Raw genomic sequence first — 14,883 nt, 5'->3', positions numbered from 1 at the left:
TTTTGACTTTGTTTTATTTGTTCTTGCTGTCTTGAGAGATCATTGGCTTCTAATTGCTCAATTCTAGCTTTTAGGGACTGGTTTTGGGCTGTAATCTTTTGGTTTTCCTTTTCAATCTGGTCATTTCTGGTGTTCAATTTACTTATCAGTTCATTTGATTTCTGAGCCTCACTTTCCAATTGTGAAATTCAACCTTTTAAACTGTTATTTTCTTGCCAGATCTCTTCCATCTTTTTCATCATCTCAGATTTGAACTCTTCAATAGCTTGTGACCAGTTTTCATTGTTTTGGGAAGGTTTGGATATGATTTCTTGTTTGTTCTCCTCTGTTGTCTGGATTTTCTCTGTGTAAAGGTTGTTGAGTGTTACAGTTCTTCTTGATAATCTTTCTCTTCTGGGGTTCTCAATTTTGGCTTGGCATTGTTGTTAGCCCAGCTCCTTCTCAGCTTTGTCCTCACACTCAGGGTCTGTCTGCACTTTCTAGGCTCCTGAGGTCTCAGGTCTCATTGTTCTCGGGGTGGAGCCTCCTGGAGGTCCCCAGTCTGCCCCTCTGCCCGTGGCTCTTTCAGCAGTCTCAAGGGCTGCTTCCACAGCCTTGCTCTTGTCTGCACATGGTGCCCACTCAAGGTCCAAGCCTGCACTGGAGATCCTTGTCCGCGCCTGGGGTAATGCCTTTACCCGCACAGGCGCTCAGGAAAGTCCATGCGTGTTCTTTAGCCTCTTGGGGTCCTAATTCTTGCTGCTCTCAGGAACAAGCCCTGGAGCTGCCATTAACTTAATGGGTGCCCCAAATCTGCTTTCACTCTTGTGGGGTTGTGCGTGGTGTAGGGGGTGGGGGAGGGGCTTCTTCCTCTCACGTTTTAGTGAGAGCTGTTTTACCCCTTTATAGCGTGGAAATGCCCCAATTCCACGTACCTTCAATGCTGCACCCTGTTGTGAGGTCCCTTCATTCATCTGGATTCGTTTTTATGTCCCCTGTATGCTTCAGTTAGGAGAGATCAAGCAGTTGCTCCTTACTCTGCCACCATCTTAACTGGTCCCTGCAATTGAAGGACATTTCAATAGAAAAAATAGCAAGGAGTATAGGTTAGTCCCATTTTCTCAGGAAATGGTCACTTTTACCTACTTTCAGTTTACAAGATGGCATGCAAATGGTAGAAATGATGGAGTCTTTAACTCACTGGTTCTGTATATAGTATGATATATTTATAAGACAGCAAAGCACTTAGGAACTTCATAATCAAAGTACCAAGAAATACAATTGGCCTACTTTAGATATTTATTACTACATTTATTCAGTCTGATTAACCATAGGTTAACTTTGCAATTGATATGGTCATTGTCAAATTAGTCTTCCTTTGAAATTAGTCCATTACCCATCCATGGGAGAAGGAGTAGAAGTGTCCAGTATGATGTAGTGAAATAATCTTGCATTAGAGTCAGAGGGTCTGATTTCCATATTTTACAATGAAAATTTTGAACTGATGTAAAAGATTTTCTCTAGCTCTAAATTATATAATACAATGAATATGATCAAGTTTTTTCTCCTAGTCTCCTAGGAATTTTGTTAGTCTACTTCCTGTTAATTGTATCTCTTTTACCTAGCTCAGTGTTCTCAGCTACTCAGACAACACAAAATTAATCATTTTTTATGTCTACACAGATAAAATTCATGAAGAAATTGATCAAGTGATTGGACCACACAGAATTCCCTCCATTAAAGACAAACTGGAGATGCCCTACACAGATGCTGTGCTACATGAGATACAGAGATACATTAATCTTGCCCCTATTAGTGTGCCCCATGAAGTAACACATGACTCTCAATTCAGACAATACTTCATACCTAAGGTAAAAATGAAGAATATAATTGAAATATCCTAGTCAAGTTAAAATACATATTCCCTCTTGACTAGCTGACTCCATGTACACATTTCAGCAAGGATCATAAAGTGAGAACAGAGCATGGTTACCCTACTGCAGTGATGGTGAACCTTAGAGACCAAGTACCCAAACTGCAATGCTCATGCCTCATGTGAGCCTTCCACCTTACCCTAAACAGGGGAGGGAGGAAGCACTTCCATTGGGCTGCTGGACAGAGGGATGGGTCATGTGAGAAATGTCCTCAGGTGCATGTGGAGAGGAGGAAAGGTACATGCTCAGACATGTGTGCCATAGGTTTACCAATATGGCATGAGTCTGTGATCTTTATTTTACCATATGGGAATACTCAGTGGTTGACTTACCCAGATTTACATAGCTAATATATGCCAGATTAATTAATAATGGAAATTCAAGGAAAACATACATGTGCATTTTGCCTGCCCAGGTGCTTACAGAAATATAGTCATAAATGTTTGTTCACTAGGGAAATTACCCAAATGAAAAATTATAATCCCCACTTTTAAAATTCTCACAGTTAGTAAACAAAACTAACTATTAAGGACTAGAACACGTAGCTGTTGTTTTCTGACCCTGAACCAGTTTGAGCAACCCATGAGATTCAGATTTGGAAGATATCAATCAAGGCATATTCCACATGTCCCAACTCAGCCCACCCTACTGCAGCTTGCTAGCTGGAGCCTTCTTCTGACAACAACAATGAACATTAAAACAAATATCAAGCATTTACATAGCACCCTTATATTTGCAAAGGATTTTACAAATATGACTTCATTTTCTCCTCACAATTAGAAGGAGTTGATGGAGGATTGAAACCCTGGTGTTCTTGATGCCAACTCCAGCATTCTATCGATTGCACCACATGGCTGCTTCACGCAAAAGAGAGAATTCATTAGTCAGACTTCAGCTAATACAAATTAAGATGAAAGAGATAGAGTATCATACAAGATAAAATTCAGATAAAATTGAAAAGATTTTTACAAACAAAAGTAATGCAGTTTAAGTCAAAGGGAATAGTTAGCCAGGAAACCATCTTTGTAGGAAGTTTCTCTGATTAAGACTTTATTTCCAAGATAAATTAAAAAACTAATTCAAATATATGAATAGTAGCATTGCCCTCCATGTGTATGGCAAAAAGATATTTTAAAAAAACAGTTGTCAAAAAAAAGTCAAGCTATCAAAAGCTGTATAAAAATGAAACAGATTATTAACAATAAATGAAATGAGAAATAAAATAGCTCTAAGGTTCCATTTAACATTAATCAGATATTCAAATATGAAAGAAAAGGGAAATTACTAATGTTGGAGAGACTTCAGAAAATAGGCACATTATCCTCTACTAGGGAAATTATTCCACCCAGGAAAGATGAGTTATAGGGGACTATGTGACCTTGCAAAAGACTTTCAACATGTAAGTGTTATACTATACATGAGAAAAAATTAGCCAAAAAAAGAGTGTGACTGACTATATAAAAAAGAGAAGGAATGATGATACAACTATGAATATTGTCACATGGAGAAACAAAGATATGATTACATTTCTAGAGAGGGCAGCTTATGTAGAGTCTTGGACTCAGATGAGATAATCTTTAGGCCTCAATGGAGGAAGAAGGAAATCGGTGATGTAGGTAAGAGACACATTCATCTCTGGATATCCAGGTCTTGCTTAAACCCTGTGGCCTATGCAAAGATATAGAAATTTTATAAGGAATGGTAAGAGTATCATTGAATTTATATAATTGGTTTCATAGACAAGGGAACTGGGAACCTGGAAGATTGTAGCTTGTAATTAGGTAGTTTGGTAGATAATTCCACAAAAAGAGACTTGGGCAACAACAGTCTATTAAAGGAAGTTCAGGCCTCCCCAATATCTTCATTATTGAACAATATGATCAGTATCAGAATCAGAATTGACTACTGATTCATTTTAATGGATCAGTGAATAGATTGCTGAGGCTAGATTCAGGAATTCTTGAGTCTGAAGCCTCTTTCAATCATTTACCAGCTGTCCCATGTTTGCCTCCATTTTCTCAAATATAAAATTAAGATAAAACATAGCACCTACCTCTCAAGGTTGTTGGGAGGATCAAATGATATAATACATATAAAGTACTTAGCCTGGCTCATAGTAAGGACTATATAAATGCTAGCTATCATCATCAAAGCATCCATGTCTACCCAAACATTTCTCAAGATTCTGTGGGGGAGGACTTGTGCCTTTTGAAGGGGCTGAATTATATCACCTTTCTTTCAAAATGAAAACTAAAAATGACTAAAAATAGAGGATAGGAGAATGACTGAAGGAATGAGAACAAAAAAAAAGACAAGAAAAATTGCTTACAGAAGCCAAGACATCAGAAGGCAGAGCACAGGAGACTAGAGCTGAGAATCTGACCTAGCTGAGAGTCTAACAGAAGCTAAGACCAGATGCCTAGAGGTTCTTCTGTCTCTGTAGGGAGCTATTTGATTGGAGGAAAGCCTTGTAGATTAAAATATCTGATTGGAGAAAGGAACATCTGCTCTAGTTGGAAGAAAGTCTTCTTTGCTCTCCAATACCATCTACAACTTGTCATAGGTGAAATTTCTCAAAGGCTTTCATAAATTGTTCATTATTGCTGTCTATGACTCAAGAAGGGAAAACTCAAAGCTTATAGAGAGCAAGAGTTGAACAGCTTTGAAAGTTTTAGGATTAAAAGAAATTATTATCACTGAAACAATGTCGTATTGCTTTAGTATTAAGCTAAAGGAACAGGCCTGGGAAGATCTATAGAATTAAGTCTTAAGACATGTTAAAAAGAACTTAAAAATCTTTCAGCAATTCAAGTCTTGCAGAGAAATAGTTTTATCCAGAAAGAGAGCAAAGAGAACTACTCTCTCTTAGCAAGTGGGGTATACAATAAATTATTTCCCTAAAAAGATTGCAGATAGTCAGGTAAACATTCTAGAGCTTTGGGCACCTGAGTTTTCATACTTATGTTTCACACAGCTATGTTTATATGCATTTTTTAACTTTCAGGCAACATTAATTATGAGGAGCATTTGGAAATGGTGATTAGGTTTATGGATAAACTGTTCAGTTTTGATTATTCCTGCTTTCAACCTATATTGAGACTTTATTTTATTTCTTTATTTTGCCTTATTGTTTAAATATTTTATGTTTCAGAATAAATGGTAATGTAAAGGATGAGAGCCCAGCAGTACCATATTTTAAACTGTACTATAAAGCAATAATCATCAAAACAATATGGTACTGGCTAAGAGATGGACAAATGGATCAATGGAATAGACTAGGGGTAAATGACCTCAGCAAGCAAATGTTCAATAAACCCAAAGGTCCCAGCTTTTTGGAGCAAGAACTCACTATTTGACAAAAACTGCTAGGAAAATTGGAAAACAGTATGGGAAAATTAGATTTAGATCAATATCTCACACCCTCTACCAAGATAAAATGGGTAAATAAGTATATAAAGAGTGAAATCATAAATAAATTAGGTGAACATAGAATAGTAAACCTGTCAGATTTATGGGAAAGGAAGGAATCCAAGGCAAAGCAAGAGATAGAGAACATTACAACATGTAAAATGAATAATTTTGATTACATTAAATTAAAAAGATTTTGTACAAATAAAACCAATGCAACCAAAATCAGAAGGGAAGCAACAAACCGGGGAAAAATTTTATAACAAAATTCTCCAGCAAAGGTCTAATTTCCCAAATATATAAAGAACAAATTAAATTTATAAGAAATCAAGCCATTCTCCAATTGACATATGATCAAGGGATGTGAACAGGCAGTTTTCAGATGAAGAAACCAAAATTACAAATAATCACATGATCCCTTCTGATTAGAGAAATGCAAATCAAAATAACTCTAAGATACCATCTCACACCTAGCAGATTGGCCAATATGACAGCAAAGGACAATAATAAATGATGGTGGAGATATGGCAAAATTGGGACACTAATGCATTGTTAGTGGAGTTATGAAGTGACCCAACCATTCTGGAAGGCAATTTGGGATCATGGCCAAAGGACTTTAAAAGATTCCATGCCCTTTGGTCCAGCTGTACCACTACTGGTTGGTATGCAAAAGAGATTGAAAACAATGTGTACAAAAACATTTATAGCTTCACTTTTGTGGAGGCAAAAAATTAGAAAATGAGGAGGTATCCCTCAATTGCGGAAAGGCTGAAAAAATTTTGGTATGTAATGGTGATAGAATCCTATTGTGCTGTAAGGAATGATGAACTGGAGGATTTCTATATGAACTGAAAAGATCTCCATGAATTGATGCAGAGTGAAATGAGCAGAAACAGGAGAACATTATACATAATAACTGAAACATTGTGGGAGGATCAAATGTAATAGACTCTGCTACTAATAGCAATGCAATGATCAAGAACAATCCCATGGAATTTATAAAAAAGAATGCTCTCCACATCTAGAGAAAGAACTTTGGGAATAGAAACACAAAAGGAAAACATGATCTATTACTTGTTTATATGGATATATGATTTGGGGTTGTGGTTTTTTAAAGATTACTCTATTACAAATATGAATAATGTGGAAATGGATTTTGAGTAATAAGATATGTATAATCCAGTGGATTTATCAGCTCTGGGAGGGAGGGAGAGAAGAAGGAAGGGAGAGCACATATATCATATAACCATAGAAAAATATTCTAAAAAAATTAATTAAATAATGTCAAAAATAAATGGGGGGGGGGAGAATAATTGGTATTGGGGGCAGCCCAATTGAGAAATGAGAAGGACCTGGGTTCAAATGTGACCACAGACACTTAGCTGTGTGACCAAGACAATTCATTTAACCCCAATTGCCTGGCCCTTACCACTATTCCACCTTAAAACTGATACTTTTATCTCTTCTAAGACAGAAGATAAGGGATTTTTAAAGAATAAATACAGTTATTGTGAATGATATGTGTAATGGAAGGTATACTCATAGCCATTTATGAGCTACAATTATGAATATTGTTACATAGTCTCTCTACTTTAGGATTATCCTTCTGGTTCAGAGAATGAGTTATGGCTGAGTGGCCACAACTCTGAAGAAAAACCCAGCTGAGCAAACAAACGGCAGCCCAGAAAGATAGAAAAGCTAGTGAGAGTTGAATAGGAGTGAAGTAGAGTGGTGATCATATGCCCCCAACATCTGCTACATAACTGAATATAAAATAATTTCAATGTTGTGGGAGGACATCAGAGCTGAGATGATCTAGAAAGGTCTCATTTATGATGTAGTACTTAAACTAAGCTTTTTAAAAAAATTAGTAATTTCTACATTGCCAACTTTTATAGACCTTTTGCATATATTCTTCTGGGACTCACTCCATCAGTTAATTTTGTTGACCATGTGCTACCATTCTCTCTCAGTTCTCCTAACTTCAGCTGAAGCTTTCTAAATTTTCTTTACTCATTTGTCTTCTATAGTACACCCACTAACTGTACATGTTTCTCACAGGTATATTCTGGATCTTCTTCTAATGTCTACATTCTCTCACTCACTGAAACTTACCAAGTCCCACAGATTTAATTATCACCTGTATCTGGTGTCATTCGAAATTATTGTAAGCCCTGGAAGACTACATCTCCCAGGACTCTCTCTGCTACAACTTCCCCTGACATCTCCCACTTCTTTGTGGGAGGTGTCAGGGGAAGTATAAAAGGGAAAGTTTGGCGCCTTTTTGATCTCTCAACCCTGAACTCTGCTTTCAGCTCTCCACCCTGGAAGCAACGCTCTCTACCCTGAGACCCTGATCTCGCTCTTGGTACCTTTTTCCCTTTCTTCCTACCTCCTAGTTTTTCCTAGACTTTTCCCTTTCTGATTAAAATAAAACCTAGCTATTCTAACCCTAATGTTGCTCTCTAATCATTCATTTATTAGGGGCTCTGATCAATTTCCCCCGCTGGGGGCTGGGGACCGCCACCTTCCTTTCCCTTCCTCTACCTTCCTCTCTCCTTTCTCCCATCCATCCTACCTTCCTCCCTTCACTTTTTCTCCCACACAATCTTTATGTCTCCCAGATTTATATAGCCAGTCTTAACATATTTCCTGAGTTCTACCTTACATTTCCAATTGTCAGCTGTCTATTTCAAACTGAATAAGCTACAAATGCCCCAAATACAACAATTAGTCCAAAACGGAGGTCAGATCTATCTGCTATATAATAAAAGCAGATAAAAAAAGATAGGAGAAGTGCTTGAAAATTGGGCCACCAAGCTCTGCCTTTTGTCCTTAATGGTAATCAGTCTTCCTGAATATAAAAAGCTCTTTGCAAGCTTTCCCATCTGGGCTTCATGGAAAACTAAGTTGACTCTGGCACATATTCCTCATATTCTGTGTATCATGCTATGCTTCTTTTAATCATTATTTTTAAGTTTGAAATAATATCTTATTTTTCTTGATTCCATTGAAAAACAATTTCTTAAGATTTATCTTTACTCTATTGCAAATAGTAGTAATATGGAAATAGGTTTTGAACAGTGATACATGTAAAATGTTGACTCTGGGAGGGGGAAAGAAGGAGGGGAGGGAAAGAACATGAATCATGTAACCATGGGAAAATATTCTAAGTTAATTAAATAAATTTATCTTTAAAAAAATTTATCTTTAATTGAGTTCCAAATTCTCTCCCTTCTCCTCTCTTGAACTACCTCTCACTCTTCCAACTTCCCTGAGATGGTAAACAATTTAAAGCAGGTTTTATATGCATAATCAAACATGTTTAATATTTTTTCCATATTAGTCATTTTGTGGAAGAGATCTCAAAAGAAAAAAAGAAGAAAGTTAAATAGAGTCAGTTTTCTTCTGCATTCAGATTTCACCAGTTCTCTCTCCGAAAGCAGATGGCATTTTTCAACATAAGTCTCTGGAGTTGTCTTAGATCACTGTATTACTGAGAATGACTAGATTTTTAACAGTTACTCATCAAAAAATATTCTTATCACTATGTACAATGTTCTTCTGCTTCTGCTCACTTCACTTTGCATTGTCATGTCTTTCCATATTTTTCCAAAATCATCCTGCTAAATAGCACAGTAGTATTCCATTACAATCATATGCCACACCTTGTTTAACCATTCCCTAATCGATGGAAAAACCCAATTTCTAATTTATTGCCAACAAAAAGAGATGCAATCAATATTTTTCTACAAATAGATCCTTTCCTCCTTATCTTTTTGGTTACAGATTTAGTAGTGTTATTACAGGATCACTAGGTATGCACAGTTTTGGAACCATTGGGACATAATTCCAAATTGCTTTTCAGAATAGTTGGGTCAAAATACAATTATACCAGCAGTGCATTAATGTCCCAGTTTTTTCACATCCCTCAACATTTATCATTTTCCTTTTCTTGCATTTTGGCCAATCTTATAGGTGTGAGAAGGTTGTTCAGAATTTATACTGTTTAGTATTAAAATTTGTGATGTTATCAAAATTTTCACTCTTCATTGAATACTTAAGGAATTTGGTCAAACAATAGTCAGTCAGCAATCACTTATTAAGCTTTTAATATGTGTACTGTGCTTAGCATTGGACCAAGATATTAATCAACTTCCTCTTCTTGTTTCTCTGTTCCAGGGCACAATGGTGTTCCCTTTTCTCTCCTCTGTTTTATTTGACCCGACAGAATTCCCCAACCCATACCAGTTTGACCCAGGACACTTTCTGCATAAGGATGGAAGTTTTAAGAAAAGTGACTACTTTATGCCTTTTTCTATAGGTAAATGTTCTTTCTTAACTTTACTATCTCATCTAAATTTGAAATGAAGCTTTCTCTACAACACCTTCTCCATTTGGATGCTCCTCCTTAATGTAGTCTGAGTAGACATTTCTAATCTCTTTCTATGTCTGTCACTCCTGGTCACATGACCCCATTTTGTTTCTATAACCAATATGACTGGGTATTACTTTAGAACACTTTAGCAAGCTAGCTTAACCTCTCAGTGTACTTCCTGGTCTTTCTTTGTATCCCTAACTCTTAGAACAGAGATGACACAGAGGAGTCAAATAAATGCTTATTAGGTGCAAACCAACTAATGCCACATTGTGGAAATTAGAGCATATGGGTGAGAAGTATGAAGAGTTGTGTAATAAGAGGTATTAACTTCTATGTCTAATGATCATATTTGACATGACTTTAACTGAAACAGGTTTCCTTCCAATTTTTCTCTCATTACTCATCTTAAAATGATTATCTGATAGTTAAATTGGATTAATCAACTGTTTTTTTCATTCAAATAAGAACATATTAAGAAGCACCTAATATAGTATACATAATACATATGTGGAAAGGTAGTATGGTATTGTATAAGTGGAAATGTTGTACCCCAGAACTGCAATCTCCAGAATTCCTTTAGTATTTCCCCAAATTCCTTTTTAATCTCTCCACCATGTTGAGTGGTCACGTTTTATATATAGTTAGCTGTAACTCCACCTCTTATTCTCTTTTTCCCATGTGCGTGGCTGGGTTGGCTGCCTCTTTAGCTTTTAAATTTTCTTTTTCTTCAAATTATTAATAATAAAATCTTGTTAAAAATAATATTTGGAGATATTGTATATTAATTTTTAATCTCACAGTGTAGTGGAAAGAGCCAGTCAATGTCAATTTGGAATAAAGTCCTGCTTCTGACACATCCTGGTCATTTAACTTATAAAAATAATATAGGGGATAAGCAATGCAAGGTGCAAGGAATGCTAAAGAGACTTTTGTTTATGAAAAATAAACTATTTATTTAAATATATATAAGGGGAAAAGGATTTCTCATTCTAAGGGATTCTAACTCCACCCAAATAAACTCCCAGGTCCCGCAAGGAACCACTTCTCCTGTGGTTCACAGTCTACACTAATCCTCCTTGATCTAACTAACCAAATTTATACCATTCTAAATAAACCTAACCACTATAACTCTTAACTTTGCCTTTAAATTATAAAGATAACCAAGGCTAGCTGGTTGAGATTCCACAAGAATCAGGTTAGGACTCTGAGCCTTAACAGACTCAGAATCCAAACCAAAGACCAGGTTTTGCTTGGTCTTTTCAGTTTAACCAATCTATAGATAGTAACAGATAAATGAATAGTGTTTCCCAAGTTGGAAAAGAAAACACTATACTCCTTCAGGTCTTTTACTTGGAGAAAGAGAGAGAGGCAAAGATATTACCTTCTCTAGCCCTGAGAGAAAAAGAAGCTGTGTGTGACTCTGTCCACTGCCAGAAGCCACACCTGGAATGCCACACCCAGAGCATGTAACTGTCATAGAAATAATAGTTATAACTGCCACCAGTTGAAATTAACACTCTCTCTCAGCTCTATTTGAAACTCCAATTCTTCCTCAAGCAGCTTCTCTACTAATAAAACAATACTTATTTTCTAAAATCCTTATAACTCTAAGCAAATCATTTTGCCTTTTATTTCACGTATTTAAAACTATAAGGTACAAAAGAATCACTTATTTATGATAGTAGCACAAATTTCCTTATTTGGGAAATTCATATAATGATAAAATCATGGATGTGGACCAAAAATTAAAAAGAGAAGGCATTGTGCTTGGCAAAAGATGATACTAAAAAATAAATGAGGGCCAGCTTAAAGAAGGACAGTGGATAGAGAGCCAAGTATAGGGCTGGTAAGATCTGAGTTCAAATCCTACCTCACATGCTTTCTATGTAATCCCAAGCAAAATTGCCAAGCCCTTGACACTCTTCTGACTTAGAATTGATATTGGTAGAGAAGGGAAAGGTTTTTTAAAAAACATAAAAGAAACATAGTCTATGATTTCTAGGAAGTCATAAAATAATTGACTGGGGGAAGAAAACATCTACATCAATGATCAGAATTAAAAAAGAGAATATCATGAAGGCAAGAAGTTGTACTAATAATAATCCATAGTTGGCGATTAACTTTTTTAAGCTTCAAAGTGCACTCTCATTCATCTTATTTGATCTTCACAGCAACCCTAGAAAATGGGTGCTATAATTATCTCCATTTTATAGATGGGAAAACTAATTCTTAAAGAAGTTACTTGACACGTACAGGCACATAGCTAGAAAGTGCCTGAAGTCATCTCCTAAATCCGTTCTTCCAGATTCTAAAGTCCAACACTCAAGTTCACTGTGCCACCTCACTTTCTGATTCAATATTAACAAGGTACTATTCTCTTGGGAGTAAGGGAAAGAGGTGCATCAGGGAAGATTTTCTAGGAATGGTAATATCATACTAAATTTTTACATGAAGTCCACTGAAAAGAATGTTGTCTTTTTTTAGGAAAATGGGCTTGTTTAGGAGAGGGCCTGGCCAAGATGGAATTGTTTTTATTCCTGGTCACCATTCTGCAGAACTTTACCATCAAGAGCATCACTGATCCAAAGGAAATTGTAATCAAGCCACTTTCTACTCGAGGTGTCTCTCTTCCTCCAAAATATCAACTCTGTCTTTTTCCCCGCTAAAGAAGAGCAAGTCACCCATCCAATCCACCATATTGCTTTTTCACCAAGATTCTAATTCTCCTATGTCTTAAAACTAACCAACATTATTGAGGAGAAAGGCAATGATTATCATCATCTATTAATAGGATCTAATCCTTATACACATGTAAAAGCAAAGGTAACAGATTAAAGAATTCCATATCCATGGTTGGGGTAGCATTATATAATGGCATGAAGAAATTCTTGGTGTGTCCAGGCTTTAAGCCATGCCACATGTTTGGGAAATTTTAATTCAATAAAGACTGATCTATTTGTTCACATTGGATTTCACTATGTGCCAAGATTCATATTTTTCTTTAAGAATGGTCTGTTGCTAAAAAAAAAAAGAAAGAAATTCTTATATAAATATCAGAGATGATATCAATAACTAGTAAACACTTGAGTCAATATCAAAAATTTGTCAAGGGGGGTTATCAAGTCAAAAATAACCCAACGAATAGTCCTGAGGGTGGGCATATTAAATTGAATTCTTACAAGAAAATTACTGAGCAAAGTCATATTTCCTTTAGGGAAAGCAGGTCTTTCTGGCAGAGGACATGGTTAGAAGATGGAATTGTTTTTATCCCTGGTTACCATTTTGCACATTTCCCCCCTAAAGTTTATATTTGACTTAAATAACTCAATACCATGCTCTACCAGGTTATCAATGTTCCCAAACTACAAGGGAACTTAAAAAGTAAAACAGTGGATCCCACTGAGATCACAACATACCAAGAATCAGGCAGTGATTGACTTTGTTGTGAAAGTCCAAGTCATTATTAACGGTGAAATCCTACTTTGATATTCTTCTCTCTGGGAGTAAATGAAGTCTCTAGATGACTTTTTTTTGGCAAGATAATGGTGAATCAATTTATTATAGGAATTATTCTAAATTGAATGATGGAGAATAAGGCTGGAATTGAAGAGAAAAATAAAGATATCAACTTGCAGCTCTTCATTGTGGAGCAGGTGGACCTTCAGCAACATCAGAACTAGTAAACAAAAGGGGGAAAATGTTTTTTAGGGGTGGCAGCTGTGTGATCCTGGAGAAATCATTATCCTCCATTAGCCACAGTGTACCTTGAAATGTAGACAGGAGGAGAGGGTATAGAGGAAATAACCACACCGTGTTTAGGAGATTCTAAGCAGTCTGTTTGGTTTAGAACATAACCTTTGCATAGAGAAGTAATAGGGGACAAAATATATGATATAATAAAGTCAACTTACAAGGTACAGAAATAAGTGCTTAGTATTTGTCAAAGTCAAGGAAACAATGATAAAGCTCTCTGGCATCTCTAAGAAGCTATTAATCAGCAGGAGATAAATGCACTCCTTTGTATTATTTTGGCTTAGGGAACATTAAGAAATATGTGCTCTGAAAGACCTGAATCAGGTCTGGACTTCAGATGACACAACTTATGGCATAGGCCCCATCAAAGAAATCATTTCATGTAATTACTCCTTTAGGGGCCACTTATATTATGAAGCATTGGACAGTTTCCCCAAGTGTTCACCACAGAGGACAGAGAATCTTTTCACAAATAATTACAAATTCAGGGTGAAACATGCTTAAATGTGAGTTGGTAGCCTTTATTGTGCCCTATCTACTTACAGGATAAGCTCAAAGTAGAGACCCTGTGACATATTTTTCTTTAGATTCACAGCTATATATGCTCTGGTTTTTAACTGAGGAAGGATCTCAAACATGGAGAAGAGTTATGCAAAGGTAAATATGAATGATATTTTCAAAATTCCTACTGTAGATACAGAGAAAAAATAAAATTTTATATATAATAAAATTATAAATATAAATATAATAAATAAAAATTCTAATAAAAATAAAAATATAAATGTAGCATTCTAAATACACTGTCTATACAAATTATTTATATGAAACAGCTAGTATTTAATTCAATTACATTGTTTTTATTGAATTCTAAATGTTTCATCAATAATCACAACTAAATGAACTCAAGTAGAAAAGCCAAAATCAATTTACATCATTGGGTTTCATTTCAAATATCAATAGTAACAGTTAATTGTAAAGCCATTGTTTTCTATTTTTTTGTTTCTCTTTCTCTAACTTTGTCCTTGAGCTCAGTGAGCTATATAAATTCAGTTTATTGTTTTAGGAGGTGCTCTGGCTTGGAAGTCAAGCTATCTGGAATCTAATATTGAGTTTATCACAAATTCCTCTACATAAATCACTATATTTTGAGGACTCAGTTCCTTCATAAGTAAAAAATTATATAATTGAACTAGATACTTTCCCAAGTTCCTTCCAGTTCCAGATTTATGATACTATGAACATACTTATCCCTTCACCTCAATGGCCATCCAGCTGCCATTTAAACACTGCTAGTTATAGGAAAATCACTGCATCTAAAAGTAGTTCTTTCTGTTTTCAGAATGCTTGCTAAGGACTTTTTTGCTCATATTAGTAATGGACAGAAATAGTTTTATAAGCTTGTAGATTATGAAATTCCATATAGAATTG

General features: G+C 35.7%; 1 pseudogene; it reads left to right on the top strand.

Moving 5' to 3' along the window:
* The window catches only part of LOC123232992, a 42,106-nt pseudogene extending 29,726 nt beyond the window's left edge, over window positions 1–12,380 (top strand).
* Window positions 12,381–14,883: the final 2,503 nt, after the last annotated feature.

Source organism: Gracilinanus agilis, chromosome 2 (genome assembly GCF_016433145.1).
Source record: "Gracilinanus agilis isolate LMUSP501 chromosome 2, AgileGrace, whole genome shotgun sequence".
NCBI classification, from domain to species: domain Eukaryota; kingdom Metazoa; phylum Chordata; class Mammalia; order Didelphimorphia; family Didelphidae; genus Gracilinanus; species Gracilinanus agilis.
The sequence above is the reverse complement of the archived record's forward strand: the minus strand, read 5'-3'. Positions and strand labels throughout refer to the sequence as shown.